This window comes from Mauremys reevesii, linkage group 1 (assembly GCF_016161935.1).
Source record: "Mauremys reevesii isolate NIE-2019 linkage group 1, ASM1616193v1, whole genome shotgun sequence".
In the NCBI taxonomy this organism is placed as follows: domain Eukaryota; kingdom Metazoa; phylum Chordata; order Testudines; family Geoemydidae; genus Mauremys; species Mauremys reevesii.
In genome coordinates, this window is record NC_052623.1 from 163647827 (window position 1) to 163674156 (window position 26330).

General features: G+C 42.3%; 1 protein-coding gene across 4 annotated transcripts in view; it reads left to right on the forward strand.

Annotated features, from left to right (window-relative positions):
- The first annotated feature begins 397 nt into the window (after positions 1 to 397).
- The window catches only part of ERG (ETS transcription factor ERG), a 212857-nt gene continuing 186924 nt past the window's right edge, over positions 398 to 26330 (forward strand). For 2 of the 4 annotated variants that reach the window (XM_039520031.1, XM_039520039.1), the window contains exon 1: positions 843 to 985. The gene's annotated coding sequence lies outside the window, so the exon portion shown is untranslated. Of the gene's footprint in view, positions 417 to 842; positions 986 to 1426; positions 1556 to 26330 lie in introns of those variants that run through there. The other 2 variants (XM_039520033.1, XM_039520032.1) reach the window with 2 other exon arrangements.

Here is a 26330-nt window from a genome sequence, read left to right on the forward strand (position 1 = left end):
ACGGAGACAAGGGACAAAAGACACCTCGGTAAGGACTCTTTTTAATTTTAAAATTCTGTTTTGTTTTGTTGGGGGTGGGGGTAGGTGTGTTCTGGTGCTGGTGGAGGGCAGCTTACAATCTAAATGACACCGAGGAGACCCTCACGTGGTTTGATGGATCTCACTTCACTCCCTTGTCTTTTTGCCTGTTTTTTTTTTCATCTTTTCCATTGCTGATGTGTTCTTCTCGGGGTTTTAAAATTAATGAACTGTCCTTACCATAGCTGTGCCTGCGTTCCCTTCACTTCCTCAACTTTAACATCCACCCCCCGTGCCTTCACGCGCCCCTCCGGTCTCCTCAGGAGTGGAACAATATTATGACCGGCTTAAACAGTTGCCGTGCATCCCACCCCTCACTTGTCTTTCATTGCATCGAGGTAGCTGGTTTTTACACGTTAACGTTGGCTTTCCCTCGGGTCGCGGCGCAGTCTTTGCAGCCAGCCATGCCTTGTCAAGTTCGGTGTTCCGGGGGGAAATACCCCGGACGCCTGGGTTCTCTCCTCCAGCCCACTCTGGACAGTTTTCAGGTTTCATTCCTCCCCCGCCCCTTCTGAGCACCCGGCTCCCCGGCTGCAGGGGACCCCCCGAGCCCGCTCCTTCTAGCCCATCAGGTCTCTCACCCCCCCCCAGCCATCCCCTCTGCTGGGTCCGTGCCCAGCCGGGGCCGCGTGCTCGGAGCGCCCGGGGCTGGCCGCGGCGGGGCCGGTCCCCCCGCACGGAGGGAGCTGGGGAGAGCCTGGGCAGTTGCCCTGCTCCATGATTGGAGCAGGAGGGAGGCTCGCTGAGCCCGGGGCCCGCGCTCTGGGCCGAGCCCATTCCGAGTGAAGTGAGTCAGTGCAGCCCGCGGCTCCCCCGTGCGCTCCTCGCTCCCTCGCTCACACGCTGGCGGCGGCGGCCACTGGCTTCACCCGCAGCCCCGGACTCGCCCCGTGCCCGGCCTCTCCCGGTAAGTCCCTTCTCCGTCCCGCTCGGGCCGCTTCGGGGGAGCGGGGGTGTACACGGGACGCGGCCTCGGCTGCCCCCCCTTCCCCCCGCAGCTGGGACTGGGGTGGGGAGGGAGGGAGGAGGCAGGCAGGGAAAGTTTGACAGGGCGCAGGGCGCAGTTCCCCTGCCCCCCGGGGAGCGCCTGAGGGGCTGGCGCAGCCCGCTGGCAGGCTGGAGCTGCCCCCCGGGGCGGCGCAGGGCCGGGAGCGCGGGCAGCCAGGCGCACTCACTGCTGGCACTTCCGCTGGGACAAGCGGCGGCTCAGCCTGGCCGCCGCCTGCCTTGTGTCAGCCCAGCCCCGCGCAGGGTTCGGCGGGGGCGGCTGTGGGCGCAGGCGGGCGGCAACGCGCGGGGCCAGGTGCTGCTCCAGGAGGCTGGGCTGGTTGCGAGCAGGGTGACAGGCTCCGCGGGGAAAGTTTCCTGCCTCTGGGCTGGGTGTGTGTAATGTGGGTAACGTTACTGCCCCAGGTGTGTGTGTGGGGAGAGAGAGCCCAGAAGAGGCGAAGGATCCTCTGCAAACGTGCTGCCACCAGTAAGGTCATGGGGATAGATTCCCGGCTTATTGGTAAAATATGTGGAGCCTTCCGTAGGGCAACCGAACATGGGACGTGTGCTCGGTGGTGTTTGCCCGGCAATAAGGGTTGAATTACGGTGCTGCCTTGGTTTTGGGTGAATGGCTGAAAGACATCCTTCTTTCTCTACAGCCCATGCATGTGTGTATAGCGCACAGCAGAGAGCTGTGAAATATGCGCCATCATCACCTTGGATTGATTATACGTGGAATAGTTGCAAGAGAAGTTTTGTGCCTTCAGAGTTGCTTGTTATTACTGATATTTCTCAGTAATCCCACATCTTTCCACAGCACTTGTATGTTTTGAATATAAGTACTTATTATTTTTGGTTTGATCATTAGATATATTGAATGGTGGCAGGAGAAGTATGTCTTTATGTCCACTGTCCCCACACTTGTCCTTTTAAACTTTCTTCAGTTTTAATTTCTTCATACACTTTATTTTCTGCCTGGCTGCTGACTTTGTGGCTATTTCCCTATGATTTCTCCATATTTGTTCCTTTTCATAATAGCAGCACCAATATTTTTCTGTCCTACAATCCATGATTCAATTAACTGGTATCAATGGTACCTTTTAAATTGTACAGCTCTTGGAAAAGTTAAATGGTGTTTTAAATGTATTTTCCTAAACCTTAAATTAAACTGAGATTATCTAGTGAGATTCAGAATTGGTTGTGGTACATTTTAGATTAAGTGCACTGATATAAATATATTTAGTGATCAGATGACTTTCTAGCAGTATTTTGAATGTAAATAATCATAGTTACAAAACTAAAACTGCAAGTTAAAATTAGCATAAACTTCTGTTCATGACTGTATTTGCTATGAATCTACAGAACAGCAAGTAAACTTTTACTTTTTAGTCAAAATTCTAATCCTACTCTATATTAACAAAATATTAGTGTTGGAGTAATAGTTTCTAGTTTACATTCTGTCCATGTAATTTTGAGTTCACTAGGGATACTTAGGTCTATGGACTGCACATGGAGAACTGTCACATTCCTTAGTTTTAACCCTTTATCCACTTGCATAGTTTCACTCAAGCAAATGGAGCAGACTGAACAGACTGCTTCTGGCTAAAACAAGAAATCAAAACTTTAATGATGTTAGCTTAGGTACTGTTGAACTCATACCTGATGCATACATTCTGATTAACTGGGGACTTTAAATTAAGTGTTTGACAGCTTCTTAATTAAAATAAATAAGAAATGGCAAATCAAACCAATACACGATCAAAGTAATGTGATACAAAGATATTTTGGTGTTGAATATCTTATCCATTTCTTAAAAGAAGACTTTTTAAAAAATATAGGGATATTGTAAATTAAGTTATAATTCAGGCCTTATATTACTGTTTCATACACACACGCATACAAACACTGGCTAACTTGCTACAAATTTGTGCAAAACTTTGCAGAAAAAAAATCCTCAACTCAAAAAGCATTTCAGGATTTAGTTTTGAATAGCATCTACCCCCACCTTCTCCCAATTTATTCCCCAAGGTTAAACAAATCATATAGTACTGGATAGAGTTACAAGTTACAAGAATTTTATAAATGATCTGTCAGTGTAAGTTCTAGATGTGTTTAGTGTGTTTTTACCTTAGGAGTTTAGTGCTGCTAAAATGTTACTCAGTTTTGATTATATGATGTGCAGTCTTTAGTCCCCAAATATATACTTTAACTATGTGTCTTATATATTAGACACATCTTTCTGCTTATACTTTTGTAGTAGTGTCTTCTCATCCCTTTTATTTCTCTTCTTTGAAATACTTTTAATGAAGTTTGCTTTGAATTCTTGTCATACTCTCTAACAAGACAAGACTTTAATTCCATAGAGGGATTTAAGTGAAATAAGCCACGAGAGCAAAATGCAGGTTGTCACAAATTTCAAAATGGACTTTGTTGTTGCAAATTTGTTGTTTGTATATTATCAGGTTAAAATTTTTCTATCTGAAATGACAATTTAATTTCCATAGCTAAAATCATGGTTGCTTTGAAAATATTCTTTGTCATATTGGTATTAGGACATGAAGCACTGATGTGACTTTGCTATCTGCTGTTGTATGGAAAACTTATTTTGTGCATGCACTGTGCACATGTGTAAACAAATATAAAATCCTTGGATAACAACCTGTGATCCAACAACATTGCATGAGAAAAATAACTAATCACTGATGAGGCAAATCCCTTTCTATTCCACTCCACACAAAATGCCAACTCTCCTCTACCTACATGTAAGGCTAATTTGATTGGTTCTCTTTCACCAAAGTAGTTCATTAATGATGCACTGTCAGTAGTATCCAGGTAATCAGCAAAGCACTGTTTCATCCCGTTCCTAGTTATATGCACTCAGTTAGGGCTAAAGAACTCCAAAATCTTTTGCAGTCATGATGGTATCTGGGCATACCAAAATGTTACATTTCTTTCCCCTCCTTTTATGTGTGTGTGCAATTTTTAAATACTGGAGAACTTAACAGAATGGGTTAGCAGAGCCTTTTAATGTAGTAAGACTGAAAAGGACCTTTTAATTGAAAACATCTTTTAGAAATGTTTTAATTACTGCGGAACTGGTTATTTTCACGGTAAATACATTTTTCTGGAAAAGGCAAATGGACAAATGTAAGGTTATGCCTTACTTCCTTTAATCATGCAAATAGTTATGTGAAAGTCAATGGGACCTACTCCAGATAGAAGTTGCTTACAGGGAGTGTTTGCAAGAAAGGGTCCTGCGAGCCTGATACAGCTTCCATTGTGGTCACTGGTGCAAGATCAAGCCCTGCATATCTAATGCTGTACAGTGCATTTTTCTAACATGCAGTTGCTCTTTTAGTCTATATTTTATATTTGCAACTTTCCCATCTGTTAATTTAAAGAGATTTTGTTCATAAAATACATTTTAGCAAGACGCTTTAAGTATAATGTTCACCCATGAGTTGAAAAAAATTACCTTTCATGCGGTAATGCCTTACTCTGGTTTTCATTAGAGCCTGCAACTATTCACTTTCACAACCAACAGAGTATTTTTTTCCCCTCTTATGGTCTTGGTCCTGCACTTCTTACTCAGGCAAAGCTCCCACTGACGTCAAACATCTCAGAATTTTGTCTGAATATAGAATTCAGGTTTGAGCTCTACGGGTTCACATTTAATTTGGCATTCTGCAAGATGATGAAGTAGGAGGGCAAAATTTAATATGCTTACTTGGTAGCATAGTAAGACTAGTGTAGGTAGAAAGCTGGCAGTCTAAAATTACTTTGCTAAATTTAAATGTAAGTAAAAAATAGGCAATAGAAAAAAAATTAAAGGGTATGTCTAAATATGGAGCTATGGACATATCTGTTATATTTAACCTGCATTTTAACCTCTTCTTTTTATAGATAGTGGTGTGTGTATAATCTGTTGGACTTGATTGAGTATAGGAAACAGTAATTTAACAATGAAAACTAAAGAGTATACACTTTTTTAGATACAGAACGTACATGCATACTACTGATTAACATGGATGTGTGTATGAAAAATAAAATATCTGAGTTAGACATTTTTTATGTTGACTGGAGAACTAAAGTAATATTTGATGTAGTATAAACATGAATGGATTCACTAAAGGTCTGATTCCCATACATCTAATGCAGGCAAAACTCCCACTAACTTCAACAACTATTTTGCCTGCATAGAGTAGGAGATTGTGTCCTAAAGATGTTTTTCTCAAAGTTGCATTGCAGCCACACTCTGTTAGTGCTTTTTAATTTAGAAATTTGTTAGGAGAAATAGATTGTTCTTGCATGCTGCTTGCATCAGATGTAATCCCTTCTTGGCACAACTTCATTCCAATAAGAAAAACTTTCTCCAAGACAAAAAGAACAAAATCACTAGTTATTTTTGTTATATAAGAAAATTAATATTTATATGCTGCATTATCAAACAGAAGACAATAACCATATGTTTTCATTTTATCTTGAGGTACAGTACACAGAGTCATAAGTATGCCTTGATGGAGAGTAGTTTTAAACTAAGGCCACAAGCTTGCAACTACTTACTACATGCAGGAGTAGCCCCAGTGAACTCCATGTGACTAGTCATGTGTGAGGTTACTTGTGTGTGTGTATGTGGTTGCAGGACTGGGACTTTATTTTTGAGTTAAGGATGTTTTAAAACAGATGATCTAATCCATCAGGAGCCCATCATCATGGCGTTTGGGTGGCTCTTAAAGTATTCTTTCAGTGTCATGACTTCCAATTTCTTAACTGTCCATCAGCTGGTGATGTGCTTGTATTTGTGCCTTTAATATAGCAACCAGTAGATTACTCATATGCTCTGATATTGTATAGTATTGTTAAAATAATTAAAATGGTTACCTTTTTAAAAAGGGGCTAGGCCTAAAGATAAGCATGATTTCCTTTCACTGCTTTCCACTGCATTTTGGGGCCTTTTTCAGGATCTGGCATTTAACCCAGAATTTTCAACCATAGGTGCCTAAAGTTAGGCAGCTAAATTCATGTTCAGGCTCTCAGATAAGGGGCTTGGCTTCCAGAGATGCTAAATATGGATTAAAACTGATTTTAGGAACCCAATTCTGAAAATTTTGGAGTAAAAAGCAGATTCTTCAGAAGGTTCAAAATGGAGTATTGTATTATCACTTCACAAGGAGCCAGGAACTGGAGAGACTGTTCAGAGGGTTTTGCAATGGCTTTGCGATGGCTTAATAGGTAACCTCTACTTGAGAACAGGGCACAAGAGTTTGTGGGTGGGACAGCAATGTGGAAGCAGAGCATGGCCAGTGGGTAAGAGAATAATGCCACAACCTCATTTACAGCAAGGGGACATAGCAGGTTACGGCCACTACTATAGCAAATGGGCTGGGCTGTAAGAGCAGCAGCATCTTGGCATGTCTACCCAGCAAAGAAAAATCTGCATGTGGCCCATGCCAGCTGACTTGGGCTCAGGCTGTGGAGCTGTTTCATTTGCTGCGCAGACTTCCAAACTCAGGCTCTGGTACCCTCCCACCCCGCAGGTAATAACAGTCCCGACCAGACTGGCGAGGAGTGAGATTCCATTCCCTGTCATGCCCCAGCATAGATCCCTTGCACAAATGTCTTTTACTTCAAGCTATGCGCTAAACACCATGAATTGGCCATAACTCCCATTTGTTCTAAAGCTTTGTGTAATTAGCAAAACGTTGTTGTTGTTATCCCTCAGTATTATATCATGGGGATTTAAAAAACAAACAAACAAACAACAGTCTTCAGAACGTACAAGATCTTTAAGCATAAAAGGGGGAAAGCTACCACCATGAGTCACCAATCAACCCTGCCAAAAACTGATTCTGTAGGTTTGGGCAGTCTGGAGTTTTGTTAAGCTCTACAGAAATCCAGCATTTTAGGCACTCAAATACGTTCAGTCTCCTTTGAGTTCCCTTAAAATTCTCATAGTGCCCAAGAGCACTGCTGTTTTCTGGACGTCATGGATCATGATGTCTTGCACTCCTAACATGTTCTTGAGCTGCCCCTTAGGGATCGCTCCAAGTGCTCCAGTAATCGCTGGGGTCGTCTTTGTTCTAGTTTTCCATAAACATTCCCCTTCGTGGCAGAGTTCTCCATACTTCGCTATCTTCTCTTCCTGTTTCTGTCTGCTGGCATGGCAATGTCAATTAATATAGTCTTGCCTGTCTTCTTTTCTATAACAGCTATGTCCAGCCTGTTTGCCTGCAGTATTAAGTCTGTGACAATTGCCAGACTGAATATTTATTTCATGTTTATATTATGTGGTAGTGCTGAGAGTCCTGTGTGCGGATCAGGGCCCTGTTGGGCTACATACTATACATATTCGTATCTTCTAAATTATGAATCATGCGGATTACAAAATTTAGCTAGGAAAGTGTTGTGATTAGCTGTAGTGCTGTGTGTTAGCTAATTTGTTTGCTGATTAAAAGTCGATATGTTTAGTATGTGGGACGTGTTTTGATCAAACTATTTTTTTTTAAATATTTTCTTTCATTCAGCAGTTTCAGTGTATTCAGTCAATTAATGATTATCTTAACACAATTAAATTTATTCATGAAAGTTACATAAGTTTCTTGAACTGTACAGTGAATCACTTAGAAAAGTTAAGCTCTATTTAAAAGCTCAGCACAATACAACACAGTTTTATACTTTCCAGTATTATTTAGAAAATTTAAATGGTCTGTGTAAGGAAAGAAATTACAATATTCAGAAGCAAAGGTTTCTAAGCTAATTTCAGTTTTCTAAGGAAGTGTTGTCAGTTCTGGATAAACTCTCTAATAGATTTAAATTTTGATTTAAAATTCAGTTTATGAAATGGACTATTCTCTATAGAATACAGAAATTAGCTACTGAGGATTTATGGTGTTACTTCAAAAGTAACGTGATATATTTCTTTACAACGTATAGTGGGACTGGACTTCAAAGTCTGCTTTAGAAAGAATCCGATTTTTTTTTTTTTGCAGAACCTCATGTAAAATAGGTATGATAAAATTAAGCCATAAGTTTTCAAAAGAAACTTTTACTGTCACAATTGCTGCACTGAATGTAGTTGACTGTTCAAAAGTTTATAGGTTTTCTTAGAAAACATTTGTTCCAGTGGCATCAAAAGTAGATTTTAACAGAAACAGTTGATGTAAAAAATCAAGGGCCCAATTCTGCCCTGATTTACACCCAATGCACATACTGATTTCATTAGGTTTGCCTAGGGTGAAATTCAGAGAATATGGTTCAATAACTTTCTTTCCATTTACGAGTTATCTAGCATTTTTACAGCCAACAATCCACACTATACTCGGCATCTCTTGCAAACAACACAAGCTAAATCATCTGCCACCAATATGTATGTCAACATTCTGAAACTATAAGGAACAGATCTAAGTAAAAGCAGCAAAGAGTCCTGTGGCACCTTATAGACTAACAGACGTATTGGAGCATGAGATTTCGTGGGTGAATACCCATTTCGTCAGATGCATCTAAGTAAATATCACTAAGGCCCCAATTCAGCACAGCACTTGGGCATGTGCTTGAATTTAAGCATATGCTGAAGTGATTTGCTAAATCAGAATTTAAGATTTTGATCCTGTTGTCCTTATTCAGGCAAATCCCTCACTGACTCAATAGGAGTTTTATTGAAATGAGAATTGCACCCTTAGGGTCTGATCCAAAGGCCAGTGAAGTCAATGGAAAGACTCCAACTGACTTAAATAGGTTTTGGATCAAGCCTTAGAATACTAGCAGCTGATTTCAGAGAGATTGAACAAAAATCATCGGACTGTAAAGAGATCAACTGAACAGAATGCTAAATTCGTATTTTAAAATGAATAATAAAACTGCTTTAAAGTTAGCACATTATGTTTTTAATAGCATGTAATAGTCTTGTTTCTACAGATACACAAACGCAATATCTTGGGAGCTGATCATTGCTTAAAAATACATATATATTCCCAAAACAGCAATAAAGTTTGCCAGTCAAACAGATGCTAAATCCACTCTTACCCTATAGTACTTTCACCAAGAAAAGGAAAAGCTATTTTATGCTTTCTGGTGTGATATGTATGTTAAATTCAGTCAAAAATGTGAAATGTAAATGTTTTATCCATAAAATGTTTCAGTGTTAAGTTAGTTCTGAAACAAGACAGACATATACTGTACTGTTACTGAGATTCCATTCTGCTGATGACAGAACCAAGATAGCTTAGAAATGTCAATTTGTGTTTTTTTTTTAAAGAAGTGTTCAAGTGTGTTTGACATTTTAAACATTGAGTGAATTTTATCCAGCAGAAGGCCTCTGCGCCACTTAAATCTCTCGAGCCCCACTTGCACTCTCAAAGCAGGGCTAAAGCAGCACATAAGCTTTGTGCTGGCCCTCTGCATAGAGTTGTTTTTACTCAGTGAGTGGTATCTTATCATGTGACTCCTCAAAGTGTTGGCTGAGCAACTAGGTGCAGCTTACCTCTGAAGTTGCGGTCATATTTTGAAAAGTAACTCTGTAAGAGCTAGCATAGTGGGGGGTAGGTTTGTTGGCTTTCAGTGCGTTCCATGGCCGTTTACTGGGGAAAAGGGTTTAACTGCCAGCCTTGCAAACTTAATCTATACGCTGAGCACTATTCTTTCTGGCTTTTGCAACAATGCCAGTGGTAAAGATTCTGCAACTAGAATTTAGTGAACAAATTTCTTGATGAGGTGTTAGCCAGATTAGAATCCCTCTAAGTCTCTCATTGCTGTGGTTGTTCTGCAGGACTAAAGAGGACTGAAAAGTAGTGAAAAATCTATTTCAGTCACTGAAGTAAGCAGACATGACTCAGAATACTCACAGGGAACAGATCTGTTGAGTAAAAAGGTGCCATTTTTACACAGTCAGTTTTCTGCCCATAAGTGCCCTTTAAACTCTTACTAAAATAACATACTTGCTCTGGCACTTCTCGTGGAAAGCTGAAATGTGAGTGAGAGAGGGTTGCTTTGCTGTATTTCAGCATCCACTTCAAAACTGGACAAATTGTGTGTGATATTTGTAATGAATATATGGCATCAGCCCATATTGCACTTAAGAGAAATATTGAAAGAAGCTATTTGAACTCAATGGGAAGGGGATTCCTGTTTGGATCATTTCAACATTTGGATGGGGGGAAAGTGTGATTCCCCTTTCCCTTAAGTCTGTATGTTAATGGTAAAATGAATCATAATTCTCAAACATCCTGGATTCCCAATAAAAGTTCTAATATAGGCTTTGCAATTAAATTAGTGAGACATGTATTAAGACTCTTGTAATCATTCACTGCAGGTTACACTTAGAATGTGCAAAGTGAGTGGTCTAAGCTAAAAATGAGTCTGGAACCACAGTGATGTAAGCCACCAGTGTTTATGGTCTTTGAGAAAATGATGTAATCACTGGCAATCAAAACCCTAAAGTGGTAAAGCTGATATTCAAGTGAGAATAAACCGTTCACTGCTTCTGTGCATTTAAGGTCTAAGCCAGCACCCATTGAAGTCAATGGAGCTATGCTGATTAACACCAACTGAGGATCTGCCCCAAATGAGACTTTCCATTGATTTCAGTGGAAGTTGGATCTGGCCCCTATTTCACATTTTGCCGTGTAATCAGCAACCTGGTTAAAGAGAGAAATGGATTCACAAAAGGCCACTTACTCCTAAATACACGGTAGTAAATTTCTGAGCAATAGTCTGTTTTAAAAGAAGCAAGTTGGGAGCCTAAGGCCTGGTCTACACTAGGACTTTAATTCGAATTTATCAGCGCACCAGGAAGCCATTTAATTGCAGGTGGAGTAACGCTGTGGATGCTAATCGAACTTAGCAGCTCGAGCTATCCCACAGTGCACCACTCTGTTGACGCCTGGACAGCAGTCCGAGCTTGGATTCTCTGGCCAGCCACACAGGAAATGAAATTTGAATTCATTTTCCTGTCTGCACCTGCAACGATGCAGAGCTCTCCAGCAGAGGAGTCCGGCAATCCCAGAATAGAAAGAGGTCCCCAGCATGGAGTGACGGGAAGTCCAGGATCTGTTCGCTGTGTGGGGCGAGGAGAAGGTTTCTAAAGCCATGAAAGACAAAGGATACAGCCGGGATGCGATACAGTGCGCGTGAAAGTGAAGGACCTAAGACAAGGGTATCAAAAGTCAGCCCAGACATGCCGCTTCTACGAGGCACTGCATGCCATTCTAGGTGGCTCTGCCACCAGTGCCCCACCAGTGACGGTGGACTCCGAGGACGGAATAGTGTAGACAGTTTGTTCGCGATGGGGAAGATGAGGAAGGGTCTTTAGAGGACGGCAGGCGACATCGAACCCACTCCCGCTTTCCCTGACAGCCAGGATCTCTTCATCACCCTCACAGAGATCCCCAACCAGGACTCGGAATCAGGGAAGGATCAGGCGGTAAGTGCAACACACGTATAAACATTTATTTTTATAACATTGTTATAGAAAAATAGAAACAGTATTTACAAAATTCTAAATATTAAACTATAATATATATTAAATTATATGAAGAGAAGGTCCACACAAATGGACTTTAAAAATTCTAAATATTTACAATTTAAAACATTCTAAATATTAAACTATAATATATATTAAACTATATAAAGAGAAGGTCCACACAAATGGGGATAGAAAAATAGTCCTCTAGCGACATTTCTAGGTGTCATTCAGTTCCTCGCAAAGCCTCCGCATGAGGTTGGAAGCAGACTCTTCCACGCCAGGACATCCGAATATAGAGTGGAACCATCGCCTCTACTAGCATTGCTGCATATGGTCCTGGTCTGTGCAGTGCGTCCCGTAACATGCGGTCTTTCTGGGCACGAGTGACCCGCCTCAGGGTGATCTCGGTCTGCAAATACTGCATCTAAGTAGGGCAATTAGTGTAGTGTTACTATTGTTAATGGTTTACAATTAGGTTGCATAACAATGACCCTCGCCTAACAGCCACGGGCCACAGAGAACAAGCATGCATTGATCGGCACTGGCGGGAGGGGCTGCAAAAGGATTATCCTTTCTGCTTTGCACATTGCCTTTAGCAGAAGATCACAGCTAACCAGTAACTGATAAGCAGTATGTACTGTAAGGCTTACCAGGACTTTGTGCAAGAGGGATGCAGCTATCTTTCCTCGCCAGTGCAATGGCGCCGCCAATGAGCGTATTCAATCTCGGACTAGTTCTGAGATCTCCTGAGACTTGGTTCCCTCTTTGGTCTTGTTCACTGAAACTGACTAGACTGTGTTTACTGTTGGCAAACATGTATGTGTTCAAGGAAATCACCTACTTTTTCACATCACACAGCGAGGCTGGCTCGGATTAGAAAGAAAAGACAAGGGACGACATGTTCCAGGAACTGATGGCCAGCTCCAGAGCGGAGGCGGCAGAGCAGAGACAGTCGAGGAGAGCCTGTGTCAGCAGCATCGCACACACCTGGAACGGGAGGATAGGTGGCGGCAGGAAGACCAGCAGGCGACTCAAACGCTGCTTGGTCTAATGAGGAGCAAACGGAGACGCCCGGCGCCTTGTAGATGTTCTTCAAGACCGCAGTCAGGAGGAGAGAGCCCCTGCAGTGCATCTGCAACCGCCTCCAACGCCAAGAAGTCCTGTCCCCTCACCCAAAGTGACAAGACGGAGGGGCGGTAGGGGCCGTGAGAACTGTCCCTGCACCGCAGCACACCGATAATGTTAGAGACAACTGTTAAATTTGTACAAGCTCTTTCTTTACAGCATCAACCAGTCCCCACTGTGTATTACATTATTAAAAGCGGTTTGGTGTTACTGACTGTTTCCGTCACGTTTCTGGTGTCAGAAGACTTTCTGTTGTTCTGTGGGAATTGTAATGTCACTGCATAGCCCACAGTGCCATGCTACAGACTTGGCTGCAGGGTCAACTGCAGGGCACACACAGACTGCAGTCACTAGGCACCAGGGACAGTCTGTGTGGTGTATGCTGCCCGGTCTTTCCTTGAGGTGTATGCTTGTGCAGGGTCCTGGTGCCTGACATCCCGAATGTAAAGGCAGGCTTCCCTTCACATGCATTTGGACCGTAGTCACGATCCTCCCGGTGCCCCGAGCCCCAAAAATAGACCTCATCCAGGGGCAGATACTCACCCTTCCCCACACCCCTCACCTTCCAACGCCCAAACCCACAGCCGTCATGGTAACCCCTATCCAAGGACGGCACCCCGCCCTTCCTGCAAACCCACCCATCAGTGCACACCTTAACCAGCACAGAATGCTTCCATGTTTCAACGAAGAAACAGAAATGCAAAGTCAACGAAAGATTTATTATTAATTACTAAAACATGTCCTTAGTTTTAAAACGTCCTTGGGAAGTGGGGAAAACTTGGTTTATGATCAGGCTCTCTTAAAATCAAGTGGACAGTCACAGGTTACCCTGCTCTGCGAGGAAACTCGCTTTCAAAGCCTCCCTGATGCATACGCTGGGATATTCTCTCAGCACGGGTGTCTGGCTGATCGTAAACAGCAGCCAGGCGATTTGCCTCAACCTCCCAAGCGGCCAAAAGGTCTCGCCCTTGCTCTCACAGAGATTGTGGAGCACACAGCAAGCAGCAATAACTACGGGATATTCTTTTCGCTGATGTCCGGTCAGTAAGGTCCGCCATCTCCCTTGAGACGTCCGGAAGCACACTCCACCACCATTCTGCACTTGCTCAGCCGGTAGTTGAAGAGTTCCTTTTCAGTGTCCAAGGCGCCTGTATAGGGCTTCATGAGCCAGGGCATTAGCGGGTAGGCCGGGTCCCCGAGGATCACTGTAGGCATCTGCACATCCCCAACCGTTATTTTGTGGTCCGGGACGAAAGTGCCTGCCTGAGGCGTCTAAACAGACCAGAGTTCCTGAACACACGCGTCATGAACCTTGCCCGCCCACCCGACGTTGATGTTGGTCCTATGGTCCACCAAAGCTTGCAGCACCATTGAAAAGTAGCCCTTTCGGTTAATGTACTCGCTGGCCTGGTGGGCTGGTGCCAGGATAGGGATGTGAGTCCCATCTATAGCCCCACCGCAGTTTGGGAATGCCATCTATGATGGCCTGGACATTTCCGACAGTCACTACCTTTGAGAGCAGTTGCTCAACGATTGCGTGGGCTACTGATGACAGCAATCCCCACGGTAGATTTGCCCACGCCAAAGTGGTTCGCTACTGACCGGTAGCTGTCTGGCGTGGCAAGTTTCCAGAGGGCTATGGCCACTCGCTTCTGCACAGTCAGGGCTGCTCGCATCCTTGTGTCCTGGCGCTTCAGGGCAGGGGACAGCAAGTCACACAGTTCAAGGAAAGTGCCCCGCATCCTGAAGTTTCGCAGCCACTCTGTGTCATCCCAGACCTGCAGCACTATGCGGTCCCACCAGTCTGTGCTTGTTTCCAGAATCGCCTCCACACCATGAACTTGACCCATTGCCACCATGATCTCCACTGCCCGGCGTGCCCTGCTTTTTGAGAGGTCTGCGCCACTCTCCTCACCGTGCTGCCTCAGCATCTGACTGTGGAAGAGGTGGACGATAATGTGCGAGGAGTTGACAACGGCCATAAGTGCAGCGATGATCGCAGCGGGCTCCATGCTCGCAGTGCTGTGGCGCACGCTGTAACCGACCAGAGAAGGCGCGAACAGATTTAGGAAGACAGGGAGGCGGGATTGACGGTTCAATGACGACACATTTTTCCCCAGCATGCATTGGGGAAATCCCACAATTCAAATGGGCAGCGGGAGTGCGGAACTGTGGATAGGTTCCCACAGTGCACCGCCTCAAAAGTCGGCTGGCCCTGTGAATGTGGAATTTGTGTATTTAGTATGGATACACAAATTCGACTTATTAAGGTCGAATCCACAAATTCGACTTAAGTAGATTCGAAATAGTCCTGTAGTGTAGACAAGCCCTAAGAATCCTGACTGGCCTGTGACAATTCAAACCCATTAATATATTTCACTTCAACCTCAAATGTGGACTTGTCAGTCACGTTATCCACTCTCAGAGCAGTAGTCCTATCAAAAGACAGAAGAAGTGTTTAAATGTTCTGTAACAAAGTTGGCCACCATCCACACCCTCTCAGAGCTAGAGGTCATTCTACAGCACCCTCCCTCTGTTTTCCTCCCTCCTCAGGGCCCTTTAAGAACTCACTGTCCACACGTCATTCAAGCAAATCCCCTCTTGGCCCACTTTGTTAAGACCTTTGGTACGCTCCGGTCCTCTAGGTCTTAAGCCCAGTTCAGTGCCTCTTTTCTGATTAACCCAAAATAATAAAGCAGAAATTCTTAGTTTTCAGCTCAGGCTGGCCTTTGCAGTCTCTCCCAAGCCTCTCTGCCTGGAGAGCTTTCTCCCACTCACTCCAACTTTTTCCTTGTCACTCAGGGGGCCTTCTTGCTTCCTGAAATTGTCTAAACTCTGCCCCCCCATTTTACTGTAACGTCCCGCTTTTTATTTATAGGGAATCACCTGACCAACCCAGGTTTGGCTCATCCTGTAATCAGGGCTGGCTTAGCTCTAGGCTCTCCAGCCCAGAGGTAAGCCACTCTGTTACAGGTTCTGTCCATATTCAACATTTTCAGTTGGTTTTAAATAAAAAATATACCAAAGGGTCCCTATGCTTCCCTAGTTCAAAATAACCCAGGATGAAGGGGTTTGGAAACTTTGCATGTATTCTCTGTGGATGAAAACCTGATCCCATGGAAGTGATGGGTATTTCCCCACTGACCTGAAGGGGCCAGGATTTCACCCTGATTCTTCCATTGGAAGTGGCAGAGTCTTCAGCCATGAAATCTTGCAGATCCTCCAAGATCTGCAGAGGTTTGTGGGGGTGGGGTGGTGAACCTCCACACTTATCTTCACACAGGAAGCAAATCCTGCCTTTTGTACAGAAGAATTAGAAGGAATTTCCCCAGTACAGATGAGCAGCGTTTCCAGCCTCTGTATGGGTTCTTTTCCTAGAGGTACAGGACTATATGCATACAGGCTCTGTGCCTCCTACTGTCCCTGTCGCTTTCCAGCCCCTTTCCACAAAGATTCAGTAGAGCTGTGCTGTCACGGACTTCTAACATCCCCTCCCCTAGTCTTCTGCCATGAGGCCCAGTAGCACTTCCACTGTGTAATACTGCTTGTTTTGTCCCTTTAAAATGTGAAAGGCATTTAAGATATGACAAAATTAACAGTTAGAAAGCACACAGGTTTGCATTGTTCTTAGCACATCAGCTGCATTTCTCCTTCCCTTTAAGTGGGATGAGTGATTTTCATGGTGAAGAAGAAAAGGGATAAAAATTATGTACTTGGGACAAAAATTCCCACCACAGTTCTTGTTAATTGACACCTGTGTTGGCAATCTTAGCAGAGAGTCTAAAGAATGAATGGACATGAAGGTAAAATTCTTCTCTCAGACTTGTGGGGTCCCCTTCAGAATAGAGTTGAGGAGCATAATGTAGGGAAAGTTAGACTGCAGCTGCTGTTCTTTGGATCGAGGATTTCAGTGTCCAGTGCCGTCAATACATTTCTTTCATGAGCTCTAAATTCACTTAAACAAATGTATGACATACAAATAAAAAGCACAATAGAATACAGGATAAGATCCTATATCTGAATCTGCTTTATAATATAGACTGCATTATTGACTACAGATTTCAAATGCAAGCAGGAATGATCTCCTCCTTTTGAGCACATAGAGGAACTGAGTGACTCAACACAAGGCATTCTGCAGCAGGGTTAACTCTAGGCTTTCAGTTGCCCAAGTCCAACCAATTGCTGAGTTCCTCGCAAAGCCTGGAATGAGGCTCACATAGTTGCTAAACATTTTGTTGCTTTAAAGAGTCACCTGTCTTTGCTGTTTAATTAAAGTGTCCCTCCCTACTCTATATTATTCAGGAAGCAAAAGCTAGCCTGTATCAGTGTGCAGTGCTCATATAAACCCACTTAGGCTCACAGAGGTGGCTCAGGCATTATCTCAACACAGTTTGTTCATGTTGATGCTTCTGAGGCATGTGATAGTCTAAAGGATGCTGTTCCTACGTCCTGTGCTGTTGGCAATAATGAATGCTTTGGGGACATGGACTAAGGCAAACCCATTTCCTTCACAATTAGGGGGAAACCAGTGGTGCAGAAAATCATTAAACATTAGACATCGATCTACCAAGTCCCTACAAAAATGTCCTCTGTTTAAATTAAGATGCAGTTATAACCCCATTATCTTGAAAGAATATCTTGAAAGAAAATCTCAAATAAAAATAAAGTTAGTTATGCAGGCCACATGTTAGATTGTTCAAAAAATGGATGCAACAAGAAAACATTCGTGCCTGTTATGAAGGGGAAAACATCTGGAGTGAGAGGTCAAGAATAACTCTCCATCCTACCCCTTAAAATATATGACCATCGTTGTCCTGCCAGGATCAGTTTCCATAGGAAGTATCTGTTGCATCGTTGTAAGTCACAGAGATGGCAGCAACCCTTCTGTAGCTTCCACATGTGCACTTGATATTTTTCAAAATGTCAGCTGTCCTTGCATGAATGTAACTTGCTCTTTCATGACAGATCTTTAATGATTTTTCTCCATCCTCTTTTGGACTTGCTCACTCCCATTCAGCACATACGCTGTGTGTGTCCTTTAATGCAGTGAGTAGCCCTATTTATGAGTAGCAGTAATAATAGTCCTTAACAAGCCAGTTCCACTCTTACAGTATGACAAATTTGTCCTGCTCTGCTGCTGCAAAGCTGCTCTAAAGTCAGCTTAGCCAGCATCTTGAGGATTCTTAGGTGGCTCTAGGATCATGGAGGTGCAAACATGGCTTAAAACTACCTTTCTATGCCAAATCCTCCTCAGCGATGCAATGCAATGAACTTCTAGGCCAAAACTGAGGATCAGGGCAAATATCTCCAAAGTATGTTATAAACATTAACTGAGACAAAGAACTAGTTAAGTAACTTGCATAAGACCACAGAGGAGAGCTCAGTACTAGAGGCGGAATTAGAATTCAGGAGTTCATGGCTGCCAGTCCTGAGCTTAGGCTACTAAACCACATCTTTCATTGATCAGTTATTTTAGGTTAGACTGGAGAGTTGGAGTGCACTAATTTTTATGCAAGTTATTAAAATTTTGGCCTTTTTCAAGGCATTGTAATAAAGATCCCCTAACTGTTTTTCATTGGGATGTAAATTATTGCAAGGTCTCAGAAATGCTTCTTCCATGTGACATTACACAATGGCATTCCTAAGAAAAGACACTACAACCAGACAGTGTAATAATTGAACATTAAAGCATACATGGTTTTGAATTATTACTCAAATAAAAATAATTAAACTCATAACTGATAATGAGAAAAAATAGTGATTAGTGGTTTGCCATTTTGGTTCCCAAAGAATAAAACCAACTTCATTAAACTGACCCCATACTGTCCTTTTTCGGCCTCTGTGAAGGGCAAACACTCCTGAAAGTCTGAAACTCATTAATTTAGGTAATAATTTAGTATTCACATTTGAGTAAATACAAAATACAGACAGAATATATCAGAATTCCAGTAATGAGGAGCTTAGTCTTGCTTCCAATGATATCAATGACAATTATGTAGGATCAGATCCTGAGTGTGTGCCTGGAGGAACAACCCTTGCTCCCTGCCACCCCCCACCCCCAAATGTGCTAGTCAAACTGGGGCCTGATCTAACTCTCACCAAAGTTAATGGAAAGACTCTCATTTACTTCAGTGCGAGTTGGATTAAATTGATTTCAATGGGAGTTGGATCAGACCCACAGAAAGTACTTCCATTTATTACTCTGAAGTCTATTTTAGCAGTGGCTTTAGGGCCCATGTGCTTTGGAGGGAAAAAGAGAGGGTTTTGGGGGGCTATACCCATATAATAAAAAAAAAGCAGGATTCTGCAGGACTGGTCCATAACACTTCAGCATACATCAGTGCGCTACTGCAGTATTTGGGGCGATGATTGTTTTTAATAAAGGCAGATGTTAGTAGTAATGTTTCTTCAGACTAGCCTTGATTCTAAATACACATACAGTAGCTATTATTGATGGTTTCTTGCAGCTGCATTACATTGACTATAGTGTTTTCTCTAATGCAAAAATGGAAAGTTTGGGGGTTTTTTCCCCTTAAAATGACCATTGTGCCTTATTCAAAACAAAAATCAAAGAAGAAACACTTTTGGGTAAAAGGCAAAAGAAACAGAACTGTGCCAGGGCAGATTTTTATGGAAATGCTCTCTGAAGTATTTCCATGAAAAGGCAACTTATTCACTCACAGATGGAGGCTGCTTTTTCATGAGACAGAGAATAATGTACCACACCCTGACGCTGACGTGTATAACTTTTCACATATTTTAAAATTAGGCAATAAGGAGTCCATGTTTAAGGCACAAAGCTTTTCTTCTTTTCTGTGATATAATCAAGTTATCCCCAAAGAGGGAAAAAGTAAACCAGGAAAAATTGATTTTATGGAAGAAAAATTAAAATATAAAATTGCACCAATGAATGAGCTATTGAAATGGAAAATTGAAATATTATAAAAAGCCCAACATTACCTTTAAATAATGTTACAATTATATAATACTTAAGTCTCATAAGCTCTCCATGCATTGAGTTCCTGTTTAATTCAGTGGGAGTTTCATACAGTGAAGGATTTCAGGAGTGGCCTAAAAAAGCCTAATTATGTTTCATTGAAGTCAAGGGACCTTTTGTCATTCACTTCAATAGGAGTAGGATTGGGCCTAAAAAATAAGAAAATGTGAAACTGCTAAAACCATGGGTGCTGACTCCGTGGATGCCCCGGGGCACTAGCACCTACAGGAAAAACAATAGTGGGTGCTCAGCACCCACCAGCCACAGCTATTTGGCAGTGCTGCTGATCAGCTATTTGCTGGCTGGTGGGAGGCGCTTGGGGGAAGGCGAAGAGCAGCGACTGGTGGATGAGTGGGAGCCTCGGGAGAGGGGGCGGAGTGGGGGCAGGGCCTCAGAGGAAGGGACAGAGTGGGGGAAAGTACATTTTGGGGTGTTTTGTGGAAAGGGAAAATCTTCTATGGACCTTCACTCTATCTGCATATAAAATGATGAAGGCATCAGTGGTAGCTCCACAACTGAGGTTGTCTTGAGGTTTGCAGTTTTATGCCTGGATCCTACAATAAGTTTTGCATAAGCACAGAAGCCTCCCTGTGTGGAGCTCATTGCAGGATTGGGGATTAAATTCTAGTTTAATATATAACAAATCTGTATCAACACCAAATTTATAACATTTACTTTATGCGTAAAGACTGAATTTTCAGGAAAGTCATAAGTGAAACTCTGTTCCTGCAAACGCTTAGACATGTGTATGTAAGTGTTTGCAGGATTTGGGCCTAAATCTGTTCTGTAGTTTAGGAGTTAGCAATTGAAAATAACTCCTTTTCAAAACTTATAATTTGAGTCTGACATTTATTTGGCTCTCTCTAGCTAACAAGTAGCTGGGTTATTATGACAGTTCAAAGTTTAGATTCATGCAGCTCTAGATTAAATCTCCAACATAAGCTACTTATATGCATTTGACTTTGTGTGACTAAGGGTGGGTGTCAGTTTGTATGGGAAGGGAATAAGTTGAGGTGGTGTGTAGGATGTCACTGTGGGTGCGTATTATGTGTGGGTGCGATGCTAAATCATGTGGGAGTTGTATGGATGCTAATATTAGCTAGTAATGTCCTAGATTTATATTAAATGTATATAATTTATTTTGATTTAAATAATTGTTAAAGATGCCTATACAAAGGCTCTCGGCACTCTGTCTCTTAATGACAATTATAACGTAACCCCAGTAGCGTTAAAACTAGAGTTGTGCAAAGAAAGGTAATTCTGTTTCATAGAGGATTTTGATATTTTGCTATTTGGATTCATTCTGATTAGGAGAAACTTTATCAGAATCAGGACTCTCCATGGAACACTTGGATTTCAACAAATTGGTAAATTCTGACAGGGAAAAAAAAACTGTTTTGTTGCAGTTTTTCCAACCAGCTCTAATAGAAAAATCATTCAGGCAGGAACCCTTTCCCCCTCCGCCAGAAAAAAGAAAAGAAAAAAAAGAAAAGAAGAAGCTTCTTTCTACCCCTTCATTGCTCTTCAAAAACTCTATCAAATAGATGTTCTTTGCACTATGCATGGAGGGTCACCACATTTGGGCTATTCTGGATCAAGGGTGTGGGGACAAATTCTAGAGTCCTGGGGGCCACTCTGCAAATGCCTTGCCACCTCTTGTATAATGAAGGGGGTCCAGCTTGGGTGGTTCTGCTGATCACAACTGTGGCATAATGACATTGTGAGACATGACCTCTCAAGTAATCCAGTCCCCAGGTCCTTTAGGGTTGTATAGGACATAACCAACACCTTGAACTCCCCCTGGGATGAAATGCTGGCCCATTGAAATCAATGGGAGTTTTGCCACTGACTTTAATGGAACCAGGATTTCACTTCTGGAGATCAGTTAGTGGTCAGTGCAGCTGGAGAACTGGCATCATATGATCTCAGCAAGATGCCCCACTCTGTAAGTGAGCTGTTGCTGTACTGGCTTCAGTCTCTGAATGGTTTTATGGCGTAGCCCATATAATGTGCAATACAGTAGTTTAATTGTGAAGTGACACAGCCATCAATACCAGCGGTTAGATCTGTAGCCGAAAGGAAAAGCTGTAACCTCCTAGCCAGAGGCAGATGATAGAAAGCTGAGGGGGTTACTGCTGTTACATGACCATCAAGCAGCAGCTGGGGGGGGAGGGGGCTAAAAATCATCCCAAAGTTGGTTACCACACTGGTAATGAACATCAGACATACTCCATCAATCAAAGGGACTGATATTACCTCCAGTATCTCCTCAGGCTCTTTCCTCTAACCCACCATCATCACTTCAGTCTTGTCTAGATTGTGCTTCTGCTGGTTCACTCTCACCCATGCTCCAATTTCAGCGAGGCCCTGGTTGAGGTGCTGAACTGTATCATTCAAATTGGTACGGCCATACAGTTGGGTGCCATCAGCATACTGAAAATACTGCACTTTATGCTTCCTTAGTAACCCTCTTAATGGACCCATAGTCAAGTGGAGGCGACAGACTGGTACTCTGTGACACCCCACGTTTAAGAAAATTTTTGAAAGAGGAGCAATTGCCTACAACTACCCATGGAGATCGTTCTGAATTTACCGGGTTATTCTAGTAAGTCAGAGCAAACCTTTTTGCAGAAGAAATGGGAATGCATTTTTGTATCCACGACTCTCCAGTGTACAGATCTTAAAATGTGATTATGTGTTCTTCTAAGAACATCAGTACAGAGTTGTTGAAATTGACTTGACTTTCTGCATTTGCTTTTGACACTTCAAGTAGTAAGTTAGAGGTAAAAATGCTAATCACATTGCTCTATCATCTTAGAATTCATCACCAGAAAACAGAATAGGAACAACATTTGAGTATGGTATAGAAATGTATGATTTAGTTTCTTTGTACTATGGTACTTACCAAGTACTCTAGCCTCTTCCTAAAGGCATACAATTCTCTCACCACATTGAGGTTTTGTTATAGCATAACTTTAAAATTGGTAGTTATATGCTACTAATGGTTTGGGACTGAATTTATGCAAATATATGCAAATAGAGAGTATTCTTTTTAAAAAAAAAGTTAGTTAAGGATAGGTAAAAATGTAGATGTGTATATATTAACGCTTCTATGAAAGTAACTTCAGCAAAATCATAGTCAGCTATTTGACTCACATGCATTGAGGAGCTATGACAATTCATACCAGCTGAGAATCTGCCTCCGAGTCTTTGAGTTTCAGTACTAAGAATTAAATCCTGACTTCTGTTGAGTTGGTACACAGAGGAAAAAAGGAAATTGGAGGTAAGAAGCTTTTCCTCCCTCCATGGCATTCAAAGGAACTAGAAGTCATGCCCAGATAATGAACTAGTCCCTGCACGGCTTCCCCATGTTGATTTGTTTACTCTCCCTTCTGTTATATTCTGTATAGGTTCTTATGCCATGTCATCACCGTAATATCTGAGGGCCTTCCTGTAGTGCATTTTTTAATGTGACTAGCATCTGACACATGTTACTCGGTCTCTCACACACCACCCCAGACAGTTAATATATTTAGGGGTCAATCCCCTGAGGATCTTAGCATACTCTCCATGAAGTCAGTGGGACTTGCAGGTGCTCAGCATCTAACAGGATTGCTCTTCACCTGGTAGGATTGAGCCATGATGATGTAAACAGAAAGCAATAACTGGCATCATGAAGGGACACTCAAAAGAATATATCCATGTCCTGCTACAAGCAAATCCCTGTCCTCCAGGAGTCTTTCTGCAATAGATGCACTGATCAGTGCCCATACTCCCTGTCACTGAACCATCCAAGTCAGAATTTAGTCCATATATTAAATGAAAAATGCCATGGACAATAAATCAGTAACGTGCATGGACATCAATGGAACACTTGTGGTGACTGAGAAAAGGGGTTCTATTACCAGAGGTTCATAACACCCTTTCATTCCACACAGAACAAAATATTAACCCTTTCAGTGATGTCACAGGCAAAAAATACCACCAGTTTTTTACTGTTGCATTATGAGTTAGCTTTAAAAGATATGTAAATGTCATTGGAAAAAAAAAAGGCCTGGCAGATGTTATAAATAACAATAGCTGTCTCCGAGTGAATGAATACAAGGCTGAGTTCAATCTGCTTCAGTCCGTAAACTGTTAGTGCAGTGCTCTTGTGGTTTATGATGTCAGAAGTGCATTGGAGTGAATTACAGCCTTCTGTTAACTCTGGGGCCATTTATTATCATGTGTGTAGCTGAAGATCTGTTTCACTACAAGAAGCAATTAATAGAATGTTTTTCCTAAAAAAGAAGAAAAATCAGTGTGTATCAATGCTTTCCTTCCCTACCTCCCTTCATACTAAGCATTAGAAAAGGGATATTGCATCTTTAAACTAAGTCCCCTGTGCCTACATTTTTCAACCCACCACAGGAAAGTTCATAGAGTGTGTCTAGAAAGATGTTTTTGTTCCCCCACCTTGGGTTTCAGTCCCAAGACTGCCAATTAAATTATCCCATAAATCCTCCATTATAGGTAGTAAAACCTAATTTTAGATTTCCTGCCCTCTCCAGTGTCTTGCCTGATTGCTACCAGTTGGATAGAGGCTCAACCTGTTAAGCAGACAATTGTAGTGAATTGGCTGTTTCTTTCTAGGCCACATGTGGAGACCTTTTTTTAATATGTGGAATTTGATTATAATTCTCTTTGGCTTTCTTTTACCTTTTAGTTTGCTAAAACTTTTTGTAAGGCTGCAACTTAGACATCTGTAATTTATTCTTCTGTAGAAATTGTTTGTGGAAGAAAAAGTTATTAAAATGTGGACTGAGAGAAATGGTAACCTGACAGGCACAGCTAAAATAATATTTCATAATTAGTTCTTAGATAGCTCTTGTAAAAGACTGTACTGATAAGGCAAACACATTTTCACCATTCCTAAAATGTAAGATGAAAACCATCTGAAAATTAACTATGGTAGTTCTTTTTCTGTTTGCCCAAATCCAAATATATCTCTCCTCACCCCCCACCGTGTTTATTTTCTTAGTGACACATTCTGCTAACCTTTCTCATGCTGAACAGCACTTTACTCCACAAATGGTCTCATTGATTTCTTTAGGGAAGAGACTGTCTTTTTGTTCTGTGTTCTCTATAGCACCTAGCACATTGGGGTCCTGGTCCACGACTAGGTGGTATAGTAATACAAATAATAAATAATATAACATAGGCCAGGGGTCCCCAACGCAGTGCCCGCGGGCGCCATGGTGCCCGCCGGGGCATCTGTGTGCGCCCACCTACTGGCCGCCAGACAAGCAGCCACCGAAATCCTGCCAAGAAGTGGCAACGTCAAGAAGTGCTACCATCTAAATTCCACCGAATTTCGACGGCAGCACCTCGTGATGATGCTCCTTCATGGCAGCATTTCGGTGGCAACGCCTCTTGACGTTGCTGCTTCACGGCGACCGCTTATCTGGCAGCCATAGTCCTCGGCAGCTAGTTGTCCGGCGCTCGCCCCCCAGGAAAGGTTGGGGACCACTGACATAGGCCCATTTGTAAAGTAAAGTGCTATGCAATGTGAGTAAGGGGGTCAGAATCTGGCCTTTTGGTTTCAGGTTTTGAGCCTGTAGTGAATTCTGGGCAAGTGGACCTCTGCATTTTCATGGAGCACTTCCTTCACTGGGACTCCATGCGAATGCAAGGTTCTCTCTGTGTCGAGTTCAGGAAAAGATTGGGGTCCAAATACTAAGAAAATTAACTTCTTTTTTTCCTAATAGATTTAAATATTTCTGTGGTATTTTGGCTAGAACTAGTTCCTCCAAGTTCTAAAGTGTTTGGGAAAACTTAAGGACACCTCATTGCATCTCGCATCCTTGCAGGATCTTACCTATTCGAATGTGGTTCTATCTACTGCCCCAACCAGGTTGACAGGGTTTATTGCAGTGCTGAGCCATGAGCTGAACATGGAAATCCAAGTTTTAGTGATGAGTCAGGAATGACTTTTTTTCATCTCCAGAATAGAGTAACAGGAAGTTGTAATGTTTAATTCACGACATAGGGCCAAGTCTTGTTAACACTTGTACATTTGTGTATCTTTGCTCATGTAAATAGTCACATTGAAAGCAAAAGGACTACTTTTGTGAGGCAATTTACTCACATACAGGATCAGACTCACAGACCTAACCGTCATGATCACTGCCTTTTTGACCTCTAGGCTGGATTACTTTAATGCACTTTATGTAGAATTGCTTGTGACAGCTACTCGTTTGCCGCTATTGCACGATTACACAAAAGGTCTTGTAGTGTAGAAAAGAACGGGTTGCTGTGATGGACTGTGGATGCAGTAAGTGCAATCCCCATAAGTGCAGAGTTGTTTTATTGAATTGTATAAAGAGCAATATATATATAAATTGAAGTGTGTTTCATTACTAAAATTATCTTCATGCATGCACACATTTTGTTTATTATTATAGAGCTGTTCATGAGTGGGGAGTTTTTCACTTACCGAATGATCACTGAAGCATTTTTAAAAAAAGTAAAACACATATAAAGAATAAAATAGGCTGTGCTAACAAAGCAAAAAAAGAAAGGGTGGTCAAAATTAGGGCCTACCAGCCATGATAGTGTCTCTTTGTCAATTAAGGAAATGATACCTGAAATTTCCATGTAGTATTATTTAGGTGCTTATTGTAAGATTCACAATGTAATAGA